The sequence below is a fragment of the Oncorhynchus masou genome, chromosome 24 (genome assembly GCF_036934945.1).
Source record: "Oncorhynchus masou masou isolate Uvic2021 chromosome 24, UVic_Omas_1.1, whole genome shotgun sequence".
Classification (NCBI taxonomy): domain Eukaryota; kingdom Metazoa; phylum Chordata; class Actinopteri; order Salmoniformes; family Salmonidae; genus Oncorhynchus; species Oncorhynchus masou.
In genome coordinates this window covers 477,027-493,243 of record NC_088235.1, presented here as the reverse complement: position 1 = coordinate 493,243, position 16,217 = coordinate 477,027, and the positions used below count along the sequence as shown (strand labels likewise).

The 16,217-nt window shown below is 48.0% G+C and overlaps 1 pseudogene; it reads right to left on the bottom strand.

Moving 5' to 3' along the window:
- The window catches only part of LOC135513348 (alpha-actinin-2-like), a 96,470-nt pseudogene that overhangs the window by 16,254 nt on the left and 63,999 nt on the right, over nucleotides 1-16,217 (bottom strand).

Here is a 16,217-nt window from a genome sequence, read left to right as displayed (position 1 = left end):
GACAGACAGAGACAGAGATGAAGCCAGTGAGAGAGACAGAGATGAAGCCAGTGACAGAGACAGAGGAAGCCAGTGAGAGAGACAGACAGAGACAGAGATGAAGCCAGTGAGAGAGACAGAGAGGAAGCCAGTGAGAGAGACAGACAGAGACAGAGATGAAGCCAGTGAGAGAGACAGACAGAGACAGAGATGAAGCCAGTGAGAGAGACAGACAGAGACAGAGAGGAAGCCAGTGAGAGAGACAGAGATGAAGCCAGTGAGAGAGACAGACAGAGACAGAGATGAAGCCAGTGAGAGAGACAGACAGAGACAGAGATGAAGCCAGTGAGAGAGACAGACAGAGACAGAGATGAAGCCAGTGACAGAGACAGAGAGGAAGCCAGTGAGAGAGACAGAGATGAAGCCAGTGAGAGAGACAGACAGAGACAGAGATGAAGCCAGTGAGAGAGACAGAGATGAAGCCAGTGAGAGAGACAGAGATGAAGCCAGTGAGAGAGACAGAGATGAAGCCAGTGACAGAGACAGAGAGGAAGCCAGTGAGAGAGACACAGAGACAGAGAGGAAGCCAGTGAGAGAGACAGAGATGAAGCCAGTGAGAGAGACAGACAGAGACAGAGATGAAGCCAGTGAGAGAGACAGACAGAGACAGAGATGAAGCCAGTGAGAGAGACAGACAGAGACAGAGATGAAGCCAGTGACAGAGACAGAGAGGAAGCCAGTGAGAGAGACAGAGATGAAGCCAGTGAGAGAGACAGACAGAGACAGAGATGAAGCCAGTGAGAGAGACAGAGATGAAGCCAGTGAGAGAGACAGAGATGAAGCCAGTGAGAGAGACAGAGATGAAGCCAGTGAGAGAGACAGAGATGAAGCCAGTGAGAGAGACAGAGATGAAGCCAGTGAGAGAGACAGAGATGAAGCCAGTGAGAGAGACAGATGAAGCCAGTGAGAGAGACAGAGAGGAAGCCAGTGAGAGAGACAGATGAAGCCAGTGACAGAGACAGAGATGAAGCCAGTGAGAGGGACACACAGAGGAAGCCAGTGAGAGAGACAGACAGAGACAGAGATGAAGCCAGTGAGAGAGACAGACAGAGACAGAGAGGAAGCCAGTGACAGAGACAGAGACAGAGAGGAAGCCAGTGACAGAGACAGAGAGGAAGCCAGTGAGAGAGACAGAGAGGAAGCCAGTGACAGAGACACAGAGATGAAGCCAGAGAGACACAGAGAACCATCACTTCCCACCTTATCAGCAGCCAGGATCTTGAAGGAGGCGAGGACCTGCTCTGAGGTGTCCGAGTCGGAGGTCTCTCTAGTCATGAAGTCAACGAAGGACTGGAAGGTCACCTTGTTGGACCCGTTGGGATCCACCAGAGACATGATGCGGGCAAACTCAGACTCTCCCTACAAATCACAGAGCAGAGTGGAACCAGGCTCCAACATGACACATTGATTTCAGACAGGTCCCAGATCTGTTTGTGCTGTCTTGCCAATACATATGGTCATTGTCAGGTGACATAACAAACTGATCTGGAACCAGGCTAACATTGAGCCAATCAGGTTGAGAATAACAGACAGATAAGATGGCTGTGCTACTCATGTCCTAGCTGGTGAAGGGTTATGTTTGATACATTACTCATGTCCTAGCTGATAATGGGTTATGTTTGATACATTACTCATGTCCTACCTGGTAAATGGTTATGTTTGATACATTACTCATGTCCTACCTGGTAAAGGGTTATGTTTGATACATTACTCATGTCCTAGCTGGTAAAGGGTTATGTTTGATACATTACTCATGTCCTAGCTGGTAAAGGGTTATGTTTGATACATTACTCATGTCCTAGCTGATAAAGGGTTATGTTTGATACATTACTCATGTCCTACCTGGTAAAGGGTTATGTTGATACATTACTCATGTCCTACCCGGTAAAGGGTTATGTTTGATACATTACTCATGTCCTAGCTGATAAAGGGTTATGTTTGATACATTACTCATGTCCTAGCTGGTAAAGGGTTATGTTTGATACATTACTCATGTCCTAGCTGGTAAAGGGTTATGTTTGATACATTACTCATGTCCTAGCTGGTAAAGGGTTATGTTTGATACATTACGCATGTCCTAGCTGGTAAAGGGTTATGTTTGATACATTACTCATGTCCTAGCCTGTTATCTGAACACTACAGAGAGAGACCAGTCTGTTATCTGTACACGACAGAGAGAGACCAGCCTGTTATCTGTACACTACAGAGAGAGACCAGCCTGTTATCTGTACACGACAGAGAGAGACCAGCCTGTTATCTGTACACTACAGAGAGAGACCAGCCTGTTATCTGAACACTACAGAGAGAGACCAGTCTGTTATCTGTACACTACAGAGAGAGACCAGCCTGTTATCTGTACACTACAGAGAGAGACCAGCCTGTTATCTGAACACTACAGAGAGAGACCAGTCTGTTATCTGTACACTACAGAGAGAGACCAGCCTGTTATCTGTACACTACAGAGAGAGACCAGCCTGTTATCTGTACACTACAGAGAGAGACCAGCCTGTTATCTGAACACTACAGAGAGAGACCAGCCTGTTATCTGAACACTACAGAGAGAGACCAGTCTGTTATCTGAACACTACAGAGAGAGACCAGTCTGTTATCTGTACACTACAGAGAGAGACCAGTCTGTTATCTGTACACTACAGAGAGAGACCAGTCTGTTATCTGTACACTACAGAGAGAGACCAGCCTGTTATCTGCACACTGCAGAGAGAGACCAGCCTGTTATCTGTACACTGCAGAGAGAAACCAGTCTGTTAACTGTACACTGCAGAGAGAGACCAGTCTGTTATCTGTACACTACAGAGAGAGACCAGTCTGTTATCTGTACACTGCAGAGAGAGACCAGTCTGTTATCTGAACACTGCAGAGAGAGACCAGTCTGTTATCTGTACACTACAGAGAGAGACCAGTCTGTTATCTGTACACTGCAGAGAGAGACCAGTCTGTTATCTGTACACTGCAGAGAGAGACCAGTCTGTTATCTGAGGTGTGACTCTACCATTAATGACTGGGGATGACTCTACCATTAATGACTGGGGGTGACTCTACCATTAATGACTGGGGCTGACTCTACCATTAATGACTGGGGCTGACTCTACCATTAATGACTGGGGCTGACTCTACCATTAATGACTGGGGGTGACTCTACCATTAATGACTGGGGGTGACTCTACCATTAATGACTGGGGCTGACTCTACCATTAATGACTGGGGGTGACTCTACCATTAATGACTGGGGCTGACTCTACCATTAATGACTGGGGCTGACTACCATTAATGACTGGGGCTGACTACCATTAATGACTGGGGCTGACTCTACCATTAATGACTGGGGCTGACTCTACCATTAACGACTGGGGCTGACTCTACCATTAATGACTGGGGCTGACTCTACCATTAATGACTGGGGCTGACTCTACCATTAATGACTGGGGGTGACTCTACCATTAATGACTGGGGGCTGACTCTACCATTAATGACTGGGGCTGACTCTACCATTAATGACTGGGGCTGACTACCATTAATGACTGGGGCTGACTCTACCATTAATGACTGGGGGTGACTCTACCATTAATGACTGGGGCTGACTCTACCATTAATGACTGGGGGTGACTCTACCATTAATGACTGGGGGTGACTCTACCATTAATGACTGGGGGTGACTCTACCATTAATGACTGGGGCTGACTCTACCATTAATGACTGGGGCTGACTCTACCATTAATGACTGGGGGTGACTCTACCATTAATGACTGGGGCTGACTCTACCATTAATGACTGGGGCTGACTCTACCATTAATGACTGGGGGTGACTCTACCATTAATGACTGGGGGTGACTCTACCATTAATGACTGGGGGCTGACTCTACCATTAATGACTGGGGCTGACTCTACCATTAATGACTGGGGCTGACTCTACCATTAATGACTGGGGCTGACTACCATTAATGACTGGGGCTGACTCTACCATTAATGACTGGGGCTGACTCTACCATTAATGACTGGGGCTGACTCTACCATTAATGACTGGGGCTGACTCTACCATTAATGACTGGGGCTGACTCTACCATTAATGACTGGGGGTGACTCTACCATTAATGACTGGGGCTGACTCTACCATTAATGACTGGGGCTGACTACCATTAATGACTGGGGCTGACTCTACCATTAATGACTGGGGCTGACTCTACCATTAATGACTGGGGCTGACTCTACCATTAATGACTGGGGCTGACTCTACCATTAATGACTGGGGCTGACTCTACCATTAATGACTGGGGCTGACTCTACCATTAATGACTGGGGTGACTCTACCATTAATGACTGGGGCTGACTCTACCATTAATGACTGGGGCTGACTCTACCATTAATGACTGGGGCTGACTCTACCATTAATGACTGGGGCTGACTCTACCATTAATGACTGGGGTGACTCTACCATTAATGAGTGGGGCTGACTCTACCATTAATGACTGGGGCTGACTCTACCATTAATGACTGGGGCTGACTCTACCATTAATGACTGGGGCTGACTCTACCATTAATGACTGGGGGTGACTCTACCATTAATGACTGGGGCTGACTCTACCATTAACGACTGGGGCTGACTCTACCATTAATGACTGGGGCTGACTCTACCATTAATGACTGAGGGTGACTCTACCATTAATGACTGGGGCTGACTCTACCATTAATGACTGGGGCTGACTCTACCATTAATGACTGGGGGTGACTCTACCATTAATGACTGGGGCTGACTCTACCATTAATGACTGGGGGTGACTCTACCATTAATGACTGGGGCTGACTACCATTAATGACTGGGGCTGACTCTACCATTAATGACTGGGGGTGACTCTACCATTAATGACTGGGGCTGACTCTACCATTAATGACTGGGGGTGACTCTACCATTAATGAGTGGGGCTGACTCTACCATTAATGACTGGGGCTGACTCTACCATTAATGACTGGGGCTGACTCTACCATTAATGACTGGGGCTGACTCTACCATTAATGACTGGGGCTGACTCTACCATTAATGACTGGGGCTGACTCTACCATTAATGACTGGGGGTGACTCTACCATTAATGACTGGGGCTGACTCTACCATTAATGGCTGGGGCTGACTGGGGCTGACTCTACCATTAATGACTGGGGCTGACTCTACCATTAATGACTGAGGGTGACTCTACCATTAATGACTGGGGCTGACTCTACCATTAATGACTGGGGCTGACTCTACCATTAATGACTGGGGGTGACTCTACCATTAATGACTGGGGCTGACTCTACCATTAATGACTGGGGGTGACTCTACCATTAATGACTGGGGCTGACTACCATTAATGACTGGGGCTGACTCTACCATTAATGACTGGGGGTGACTCTACCATTAATGACTGGGGGTGACTCTACCATTAATGACTGGGGCTGACTCTACCATTAATGACTGGGGCTGACTCTACCATTAATGACTGGGGCTGACTCTACCATTAATGACTGGGGCTGACTCTACCATTAATGACTGGGGCTGACTCTACCATTAATGACTGGGGCTGACTACCATTAATGACTGGGGGCTGACTCTACCATTAATGACTGGGGCTGACTCTACCATTAATGACTGGGGGTGACTCTACCATTAATGACTGGGGCTGACTCTACCATTAATGACTGGGGCTGACTCTACCATTAATGACTGGGGGCTGACTCTACCATTAATGACTGGGGCTGACTCTACCATTAATGACTGGGGCTGACTCTACCATTAATGACTGGGGCTGACTCTACCATTAATGACTGGGGCTGACTCTACCATTAATGACTGGGGCTGACTCTACCATTAATGACTGGGGCTGACTCTACCATTAATGACTGGGGGTGACTCTACCATTAATGACTGGGGGTGACTCTACCATTAATGACTGGGGCTGACTACCATTAATGACTGGGGCTGACTCTACCATTAATGACTGGGGGTGACTCTACCATTAATGACTGGGGGTGACTCTACCATTAATGACTGGGGGTGACTCTACCATTAATGACTGGGGGCTGACTCTACCATTAATGACTGGGGCTGACTCTACCATTAATGACTGGGGGTGACTCTACCATTAATGACTGGGGCTGACTCTACCATTAATGACTGGGGCTGACTCTACCATTAATGACTGGGGCTGACTACCATTAATGACTGGGGCTGACTCTACCATTAATGACTGGGGCTGACTCTACCATTAATGACTGGGGGTGACTCTACCATTAATGACTGGGGGCTGACTCTACCATTAATGACTGGGGGTGACTCTACCATTAATGACTGGGGCTGACTCTACCATTAATGACTGGGGGTGACTCTACCATTAATGACTGGGGGTGACTCTACCATTAATGACCGTCTGTCTGTCTCGCAGACCTAGACATGTTGAACTCCAGCCAGCTGTTCTCTCTCTCTGTCCTCGTTGACAACGCTTCATCCCACATGGCAGCCTATTCCCTATATAGTGCACTACCTATTCCTTATATAGTGCACTACCTATTCCCTATATAGCGCACTACCTATTCCCTATTTAGCGCACTACCTATTCCCTATATAGTGCACTACCTATTCCCTATATAGCGCACTACCTATTCCCTATATAGTGCACTACATATTCCCTATATAGTGCACTACCTATTCCCTATATAGTGCACTACCTATTCCCTATATAGTGCACTACCTATTCTCTATATAGTGCACTACCTATTCCCTATATAGCGCACTACCTATTCCCTATATAGTGCACTACCTATTCCCTAAATAGTGCACTACATATTCCCTTCATAGTGCACTACCTATTCCCTATATAGTGCACCAACTATTCCCTATATAGTGCACTATAAGCCCTGGTCAACAGTAGTGCACTATATAGTGAACAGAGCTACCTATTCCCTATATAGTGCACTACCTATTCCCTATATAGCGCACTACCTATTCCCTATATAGTGCACTACCTATTCCCTAAATAGTGCACTACATATTCCCTTCATAGTGCACTACCTATTCCCTATATAGTGCACCACCTATTCCCTATATAGTGCACTATAAGCCCTGGTCAACAGTAGTGCACTATATAGTGAACAGAGCCCTGTGAGCCCTATGAGCCCTGGTCAACAGTAGTGCACTATATAATGAACAGAGCCCTATGAGCCCTGGTCAACAGTAGTTCACTATATAGTGAACAGAGCCCTGTGAGCCCTATGAGCCCTGGTCAACAGTAGTGCACTATATAATGAACAGAGCCCTATGAGCCCTGGTCAACAGTAGTGCACTATATAGTGAACAGAGCCCTGTGAGCCCTATGAGCCCTGGTCAACAGTAGTGCACTATATAATGAACAGAGCCCTATGAGCCCTGGTCAACAGTAGTGCACTATATAGTGAACAGAGCCCTGTGAACCCTATGAGCACTGGTCAACAGTAGTGCACTATATAGTGAACAGAGCCCTGGTCAACAGTGGTGCACTATATAGTGAACAGATCCCTGTGAACCCTATGAGCACTGGTCAACAGTAGTGCACTATATAGTGAACAGAGCCCTGTGAGCCCTATAAGCCCTGGTCAACAGTAGTGCACTATATAGTGAACAGAGCCCTGTGAACCCTATGAGCCCTGGTCAACAGTAGTGCACTATATAGTGAACAGAGCCCTGTGAGCCCTATAAGCCCTGGTCAACAGTAGTGCACTATATAGTGAACAGAGCCCTGGTCAACAGTAGTGCACTATATAGTGAACAGAGCCATGTGAGCCCTGTGAGCCTTGTGAGCCCTGGTCAACAGTAATGCACTATATAGTGACCAGAACCCTATGAGCCCTGGTCAACAGTAGTGCACTATATAGTGAACAGAGCCCTGTGAGCCCTGGTCAACAGTAGTGCACTATATAGTGACCAGAACCCTATGAGCCCTGGTCAACAGTAGTGCACTATTTAGTGAACAGAGCCCTGTGAGCCCTGGTCAACATTAGTGCACTATATAGTGACCAGAGCCCTGTGAACCCTATGAGCCCTGGTCAACAGTAGTGCACTATATAGTGAACAGAGCCCTGTGAGCCCTGGTCAACATTAGTGCACTATATAGTGACCAGAACCCTGTGAACCCTATGAGCCCTGGTCAACAGTAGTGCACTATATAGTGAACAGAGCCCTGGTCAACAGTAGTGCACTATATAGTGAACAGAGCCCTGTGGGCCCTGGTCAACAGTAGTGCACTATATAGTGAACAGAGCCCTGGTCAACAGTAGTGTTCTATATAGTGAACAGAGCCCTGTGAACCCTATGAGCCCTGGTCAACAGTAGTGCACTATATAGTGAACAGAGCCCTGGTCAACAGTAGTGCACTATATTGTGAACAGATCCCTGGTCAACAGTAGTGCACTATATAGTGAACAGAGCCCTGTGGGCCCTGGTCAACAGTAGTGCACTATATAGTGAACAGAGCCCTGTGACCGCTGGTCAACAGTAGTTAACTATATAGTGAACAGAGCCCTGTGACCGCTGGTCAACAGTAGTGCACTATATAGTGAACAGAGCCCTGTGAACCCTATGAGCCCTGGTCAACAGTAGTGCGCTATATAGTGAACAGAGCCCTGTGAGCCCTGGTCAACAGTAGTGCACTATTTAGTGAGCAGAGAGCCATTTGAGTCACTCCAGCTACTGAGTGACACTACCAGCTGGCCATACCAGCTATGTGTGCTGCTACCCTGGAATAGAAATACCGTTGACACCAATGCTCAGCGTATCTGGAGGCCATTTTGGATCAGGATCAATAGGTTTAAATACATTGACAGATAATATTGATCATTCTGATGAAAATGTAGTCACTTCTTTTTATGACAGTCCTATGACAGTCCTATGACAGTCTTATGACAGTCTTATGACAGCCTTATTACAGTCCTATGACAGTCCTATGACAGTCCTATGACAGTCTAATGACAGTCTTATGACAGTCTTGTGACAGTCTTATGACAGTCTTGTGATAGTCTTATGACAGTCCTATGACAGTCCTATGACAGTCTTATTACAGTCTTATTACAGTCCTATGACAGTCTTATGACAGTCTTATGGCATTCTTATGACAGTCCTATGACAGTCTTATGGCATTCTTATGACAGTCTTATTAGTCTTATTACAGTCCTATGACAGTCCTATGACAGTCCTATGACAGTCTTATGACAGTCCTATGACAGTCTTATGACAGTCTTATGACAGGCCTATGACAGTCTTATGACAGTCTTGTGACAGTCCTATGAGAGTCCTATGACAGTCTTATGACAGTCTTATGACAGTCCTATGACGGTCCTATTACAGTCCTATGACAGTCCTATGACAGTCTTATGACAGTCTTGTGACAGTCCTATGAGAGTCCTATGACAGTCCAATGACAGTCTTATGACAGGCCTATGACAGTCTTATGACAGTCTTATGACAGTCTTGTGACAGTCCTATGACAGTCCCATGACAGTCCCATGACAGTCCTATGACAGTCCTATGACAGTCCTATGACATTCTTATGACAGTCTTACGACAGTCCTATGACAGTCCAATGACAGTCTTATGACAGGCCTATGACAGTCTTATGACAGTCTTATGACAGTCTTGTGACAGTCCTATGACAGTCCCATGACAGTCCCATGACAGTCCTATGACAGTCCTATGACATTCTTATGACAGTCTTACGACAGTCCTATGACAGTCCTATGACATTCTTATGACAGTCTTACGACAGTCCTATGACAGTCTAATGACAGTCTTATTACAGTCCTATGACAGTCTGATGACAGTCTAATGACAGTCCTATGACAGTCTCATGACAGTCTTATGACAGTCTCATGACAGTCTCATGACAGTCTTATGACAGTCTCATGACAGTCTCATGACAGTCTTATGACAGTCTTATGACAGTCCTACGACAGCTCATTCTATGTATTTACCAGATCATAGCCCATGGAGATCAGACAGGCTCTGAAGTCATCTGCCTCCATGCCTCCTTTCTTCTTCTGCAGGGTGGAGAGGAGGAGGAGGAGGGAGGAAGAGGAGGAGTAGGGAGAGGAGGAGGGGAGAGGAGTAGAGAGGTGGAGGAGGAGGGGAGAGGAGGATGAGAAGGAGGAGGGGAGAGGAGTAGGGTGGTGGAGGAGGGAGAGGAGGGAGAGGAGGAGGGGAGAGAAGTAGAGAGGTGGAGGAAGGAAAGGAGGAGGAGGAGGGAGGAGTAGAGAGGTGGTGGAGGAGGAGGGAGGAGTAGAGGGGTGGTGGAGGAGGGAGGAGTAGAGAGGTGGTGGAGGAGGAGGAGGGAGGAGTAGAGAGGTGGTGGAGGAGGAGGAGGGATAGGAGGAGTGTGGATATGACAAGGAGAGGAAGAGAGGTATGGGGAGGGAGGGAGGGAGGATATGAAAAGGAGAGGAGATGTATGGGAGACAGACGGACGTACAGACAGTGACAAGAAGCACAAGACAAAGAACAGAGAGAGAGAAAATATAAATAATTTAGTGTCTTTGATGAGATTTGATAAACATGTCATTGTTTCTCTAACAGAGAGAGATATTGCATTCAATAATACCTTCAGCACAAACAACTGGATACAGCACACACAATATAATATATACACATCTGGGCCTGTATTCATGGACCGTCTCAGTAGGAGTGGTGATCTAGGATCAGGTCATAGTCTCAGTAGGAGTGGTGATCTAGGATCAGGTCATACAGAGTCTCAGTCGTAGTGGTGATCTAGGATCAGGTCATAGTCTCAGTAGGAGTGGTGATCTAGGATCAGGTCATAGTCTCAGTAGGAGTGGTGATCTAGGATCAGGTCATAGTCTCAGTAGGAGTGGTGATCTAGGATCAGGACATAGTCTCAGTAGGAGTGGTGATCTAGGATCAGGTCATAGTCTCAGTAGGAGTGGTGATCTAGGATCAGGTCATAAAGAGTCTCAGTAGGAGTGGTGATCTAGGATCAGGACATAAAGAGTCTCAGTAGGAGTGGTGATCTAGGATCAGGTCATAGTCTCAGTAGGAGTGGTGATCTAGGATCAGGTCATAGTCTCAGTAGGAGTGGTGATCTAGGATCAGGTCATAGTCTCAGTAGGAGTGGTGATCTAGGATCAGGTCATACAGAGTCTCAGTAGGAGTGGTGATCTAGGATCAGGACATAGTCTCAGTAGGAGTGGTGATCTAGGATCAGGTCATAGTCTCAGTAGGAGTGGTGATCTAGGATCAGGTCATAAAGAGTCTCAGTAGGAGTGGTGATCTAGGATCAGGTCATAGTCTCAGTAGGAGTGGTGATCTAGGATCAGGTCATAAAGAGTCTCAGTAGGAGTGGTGATCTAGGATCAGTTCATAAAGACTCTCGGTAGCAGTGGTGATCTAGGATCAGGTCATAGTCTCAGTAGGAGTGGTGATCTAGGATCAGGTCATAGTCTCAGTAGGAGTGGTGATCTAGGATCAGGTCATAAAGAGTCTCAGTAGGAGTGGTGATCTAGGAACAGGTCATACAGAGTCTCAGTAGGAGTGGTGATCTAGGATCAGGTCATAGTCTCAGTAGGAGTGGTGATCTAGGATCAGGTCATAGTCTCAGTAGGAGTGCTGATCTAGGATCAGGTCATACAGAGTCTCAGTAGGAGTGCTGATCTAGGATCAGGTCATAGTCTCAGTAGGAGTGGTGATCTAGGATCAGGTCACAGTCTCAGTAGGAGTGGTGATCTAGGATCAGGTCATAGTCTCAGTAGGAGTGGTGATCTAGGATCAGGTCATAGTCTCAGTAGGAGTGGTGATCTAGGATCAGGTCATAGTCTCAGTAGGAGTGGTGATCTAGGATCAGGTCATACTCTCAGTAGGAGTGGTGATCTAGGATCAGGTCATAGTCTCAGTAGGAGTGGTGATCTGGGATCAGGTCATAGTCTCAGTAGGAGAGGTGATCTATGATCAGGTCATACAGAGTCTCAGTAGGAGTGGTGATCTAGGATCAGGTCATAGTCTCAGTAGGAGTGCTGATCTAGGATCAGGTCATAGTCTCAGTAGGAGTGGTGATCTAGGATCAGGTCATAGTCTCAGTAGGAGTGCTGATCTAGGATCAGATCATAGTCTCAGTAGGAGTGGTGATCTAGGATCAGGTCATAGTCTCAGTAGGAGTGGTGATCTAGGATCAGGTCATAGTCTCAGTAGGAGTGGTGATCTAGGATCAGGTCATAGTCTCAGTAGGAGTGGTGATCTAGGATCAGGTCATACAGAGTCTCAGTAGGAGTGGTGATCTAGGATCAGGTCATAGTCTCAGTAGGAGTGGTGATCTAGGATCAGGTCATAGTCTCAGTAGGAGTGGTGATCTAGGATCAGGTCATACAGAGTCTCAGTAGGAGTGGTGATCTAGGATCAGGTCATACAGAGTCTCAGTAGGAGTGGTGATCTAGGATCAGGTCATACAGAGTCTTAGTAGGAGTGGTGATCTAGGATCAGGTCATACAGAGTCTCAGTAGGAGTTGTGATCTAGGATCAGGGTCATAGTCTCAGTAGGAGTGGTGATCTAGGATCAGGTCATACAGAGTCTCAGTAGGAGTGGTGATCTAGGATCAGGGTCATAGTCTCAGTAGGAGTGGTGATCTAGGATCAGTTGTGACTCTTATATTAAAGTACGTGGATAGGGGTGACCATGATCCTAGATCATGCCATGCCAGGAGGATTTAGTAACAGGTGCACATTGATTGGTTGGTATGTCTCACCCAGACTGATAAGGCAAGCTCTGAACTCTTCACAGGGCAGTCTGCCAGACCTGTCCTGCAGGCAGCCACACAGCCACACATACACACACAGGATCCATGGTGTCAGTAACAGTGAGCACGTTAGTTGAATGTCATTAGGATGGATTGTTGTTTTGATCTGTGACATCCAATAATATTACAAACATTCGACAAAATACTAAAGTGAGTTCCAAATCACAAGCGGTCAAGGCCTTGAGTTAGATAAGTCACCTTCCTGGACTTAGAAACATTATAACTGTCATTACCACACAGGAGAAGGACAGAGACACGGAGGGACACAGAGGGGTACACAACCCTGTCGAAGTGGGTTAGGGTCAGGGACACTGGAAAGACACGGAGGGGGGACACAGAGGGACACAGAGGGGTACACAACCCTGTCGAAGTGGGTTGGGGTCAGGGACACAGAGGGGTACACAACCCTGTCGAAGTGGGTTTCGGGTCAAGGACCCTGGAAAGACACAGAGGGACACAGAGGAGGGACACGGAGGGACACAGTACCCTGTCGAAGTGGGTTAGGGTCAGGGACACTGGAAAGACACGGAGGGACACAGAGGGACACAGTACCCTGTCAAAGTGGGTTAGGGTCAGGGACACAGAGGGGTACACAACCCTGTCGAAGTGGGTTAGGGTCAGGGACACAGAGGGACACAGTACCCTGTCAAAGTGGGTTAGGGTCAGAGACACAGAGGGGGGACACAGAGGGACACAGTACCCTGTCAAAGTGGGTTAGGGTCAGGGACACAGAGGTGGGACACAGAGGGACACAGTACCCTGTCAAAGTGAGTGAAAGACACAGAGGGACAGAGAGGGACACAGTACCCTGTCAAAGTGAGTGAAAGACACAGAGGGACACAGTACCCTGTCAAAGTGAGTGAAAGACACAGAGGGACAGAGAGGGACATGGTACCCTGTCAAAGTGAGTGAAAGACACCGAGGGACACAGAGGGACACAGAGGGGCACAGAGGAGGGACACAGTACCCTGTCAAAGTGAGTTAGGGTCAGGGACACTGGAAAAACACAGTACCCTGTCAAAGTGAGTGAAAGACTGGCGGAACTCGTTCATCTGTTGCTGGCTGATGCCTTTAGCGTCGCGCGTCAGAATCTGGGTCTCGATCTCATTGATGGTTCTAGCGATGGTTGTCAACAGCTGCTCCCAACCCACACGGATATGCTGCAGAGAGAGAGAGGAGTGGGAGAGAGAGAGAGGGAGAGGAGGAAGAAGGCCAAGTCACAGGGTGGGATCTGAACCCCGGTCTACCGGGCACAAGTCACAGGGTGGGATCTGAACCCTGTTCTACCGGGCACAAGTCACAGGGTGGGATCTGAACCCCAGTCTACCGGGCACAAGGCCGAAGGCCAAGTCACAGGGTGGGATCTGAACCCTGTTATACCGGGCATAAGGCCGAAGGCCAAGTCACAGGGTGGGATCTGAACCCTGTACTACCGGGCACAAGGCCGAAGGCCAAGTCACAGGGTGGGATCTGAACCCTGTTCTTCCGGGCACAAGGCTGAAGGCCAAGTGACAGGGTGGGATCTGAACCCCGGTCTACCGGGCACAAGGCCGAAGGCCAAGTCACAGGGTGGGATCTGAACCCCGGTCTACCGGGCACAAGGCCCGAAGGCCAAGTCACAGGGTGGGATCTGAACCCCGGTCTACCGGGCACAAGGCCGAAGGCCAAGTCACAGGGTGGGATCTGAACCCTGTTCTTCCGGGCACAAGGCTGAAGGCCAAGTGACAGGGTGGGATCTGAACCCCGGTCTACCGGGCACAAGGCCGAAGGCCAAGTCACAGGGTGGGATCTGAACCCTGTACTACCGGGCACAAGGCCGAAGGCCAAGTCACAGGGTGGGATCTGAACCCTGTTCTTCCGGGCACAAGGCCGAAAGGCCAAGTCACAGGGTGGGATCTGAACCCTGTACTACCGGGCACAAGGCTGAAGGCCAAGTCACAGGGTGGGATCTGATCCCTGTTCTTCCGGGCACAAGGCTGAAGGCCAAGTGACAGGGTGGGATCTGAACCCCGGTCTACCGGGCACAAGGCCGAAGGCCAAGTCACAGGGTGGGATCTGAACCCCGGTCCACCGGGGCGGCAGGGTAGCCTAGTGGTTAGAGCGTTGGACTAGTAACCGTCGTTCTGCCCCTTCTAACCCACTGTTCCTAGGCCGTCATTGAAAATAAGAATTTGTTCTTAACTGACTTGCCTTGTTAAATAAAGGTAAAAAAATAAAAATAAAACCCCGGTCCACCGGGCACAAGGCCGAAGGCCAAGCACAGGGCCTACCACGTGGATAAACATCAGCTTAACCATTAGGCCAAGAGTAGTAAGGTTTCATGATCATAAAACAGATCCCAACATGTTATTTGTGAGAATGATCTCTGAATCGTTCCAGTCCCACAATAAGCTACGTACCTCCATGGTGTAGTTGGTGTGTTTGTTGTCGAACACCAGGGACTCTTGGATGTGTTGATGGTCTCCCTCTAGCTTGTCGATGTTGGACTTGTAGTTGATGATGACCTGTTCAAACTGCTTCAGCTGACTCATCTGGTCCTCCAGAGAACCTCCGATGTCGACGGAACTACGCCCGATCTCCTGGTGGGAGAGAGGAGGAGAAGACCGTCGCTGTCACTATCGGACGCGTGGCACCCTATTCCCTACATAGTGCACTACTTTTGTCTAGGGTCCGTAGGCCTCTGGTCAAAAGTAGTGACACTATATACGGGGATAGGGAGCCATTTTGGAACGTAGAATTTGTGTTCGTGTTCAGAACATCCGCTGAGCTGCAGGCCAGTGTTTAGCATCTGTTAAAGACAGGACGGTTGCTTAGTTGGATGGTTGGTGGGTCAGTATGCAGCTTGGGTCCGAGGTGCCAGGGTTCGGTTGGGGATCAATTCCATTACCAGTACGTGCATTCAGGAAGTCAACTAAAATTCCAAATTCCAATATTTACTTCCTGAATGGACGGAATTGAAATGGAATTGATCCTCCCAACCCTAGAAGGTACAGATCCCTACAGGTGTACAGCACAGGAGGCAGGTGAGGGGAGGACAGCTCATAATAACGTCTGTAATGGACTGAACGGAGTAGAAACCAGGTGTTCGATTCCCTTCATGTAGTTCTAGCCACTTTAAAACTTCTTAAGGGGGCAGTATTTTGGCGTCTGAATGAAAAGACCAAAGTAAACTGCCTGCTACTCAGGCCCAGAAGCTAGGATATGCATATGATTGGTTGATTTGGATAGAAAACACTCTAAAGTTTCTAAAACTGTTAAAATAATGCCTGTGAGTATAACAGAACTGATTCTACAATGAGCCCGTCCTCTCCGATTAAGGTGGCGCCTGTTGTACATGACATGGCGTCAGGTGACCGAGGTCAGG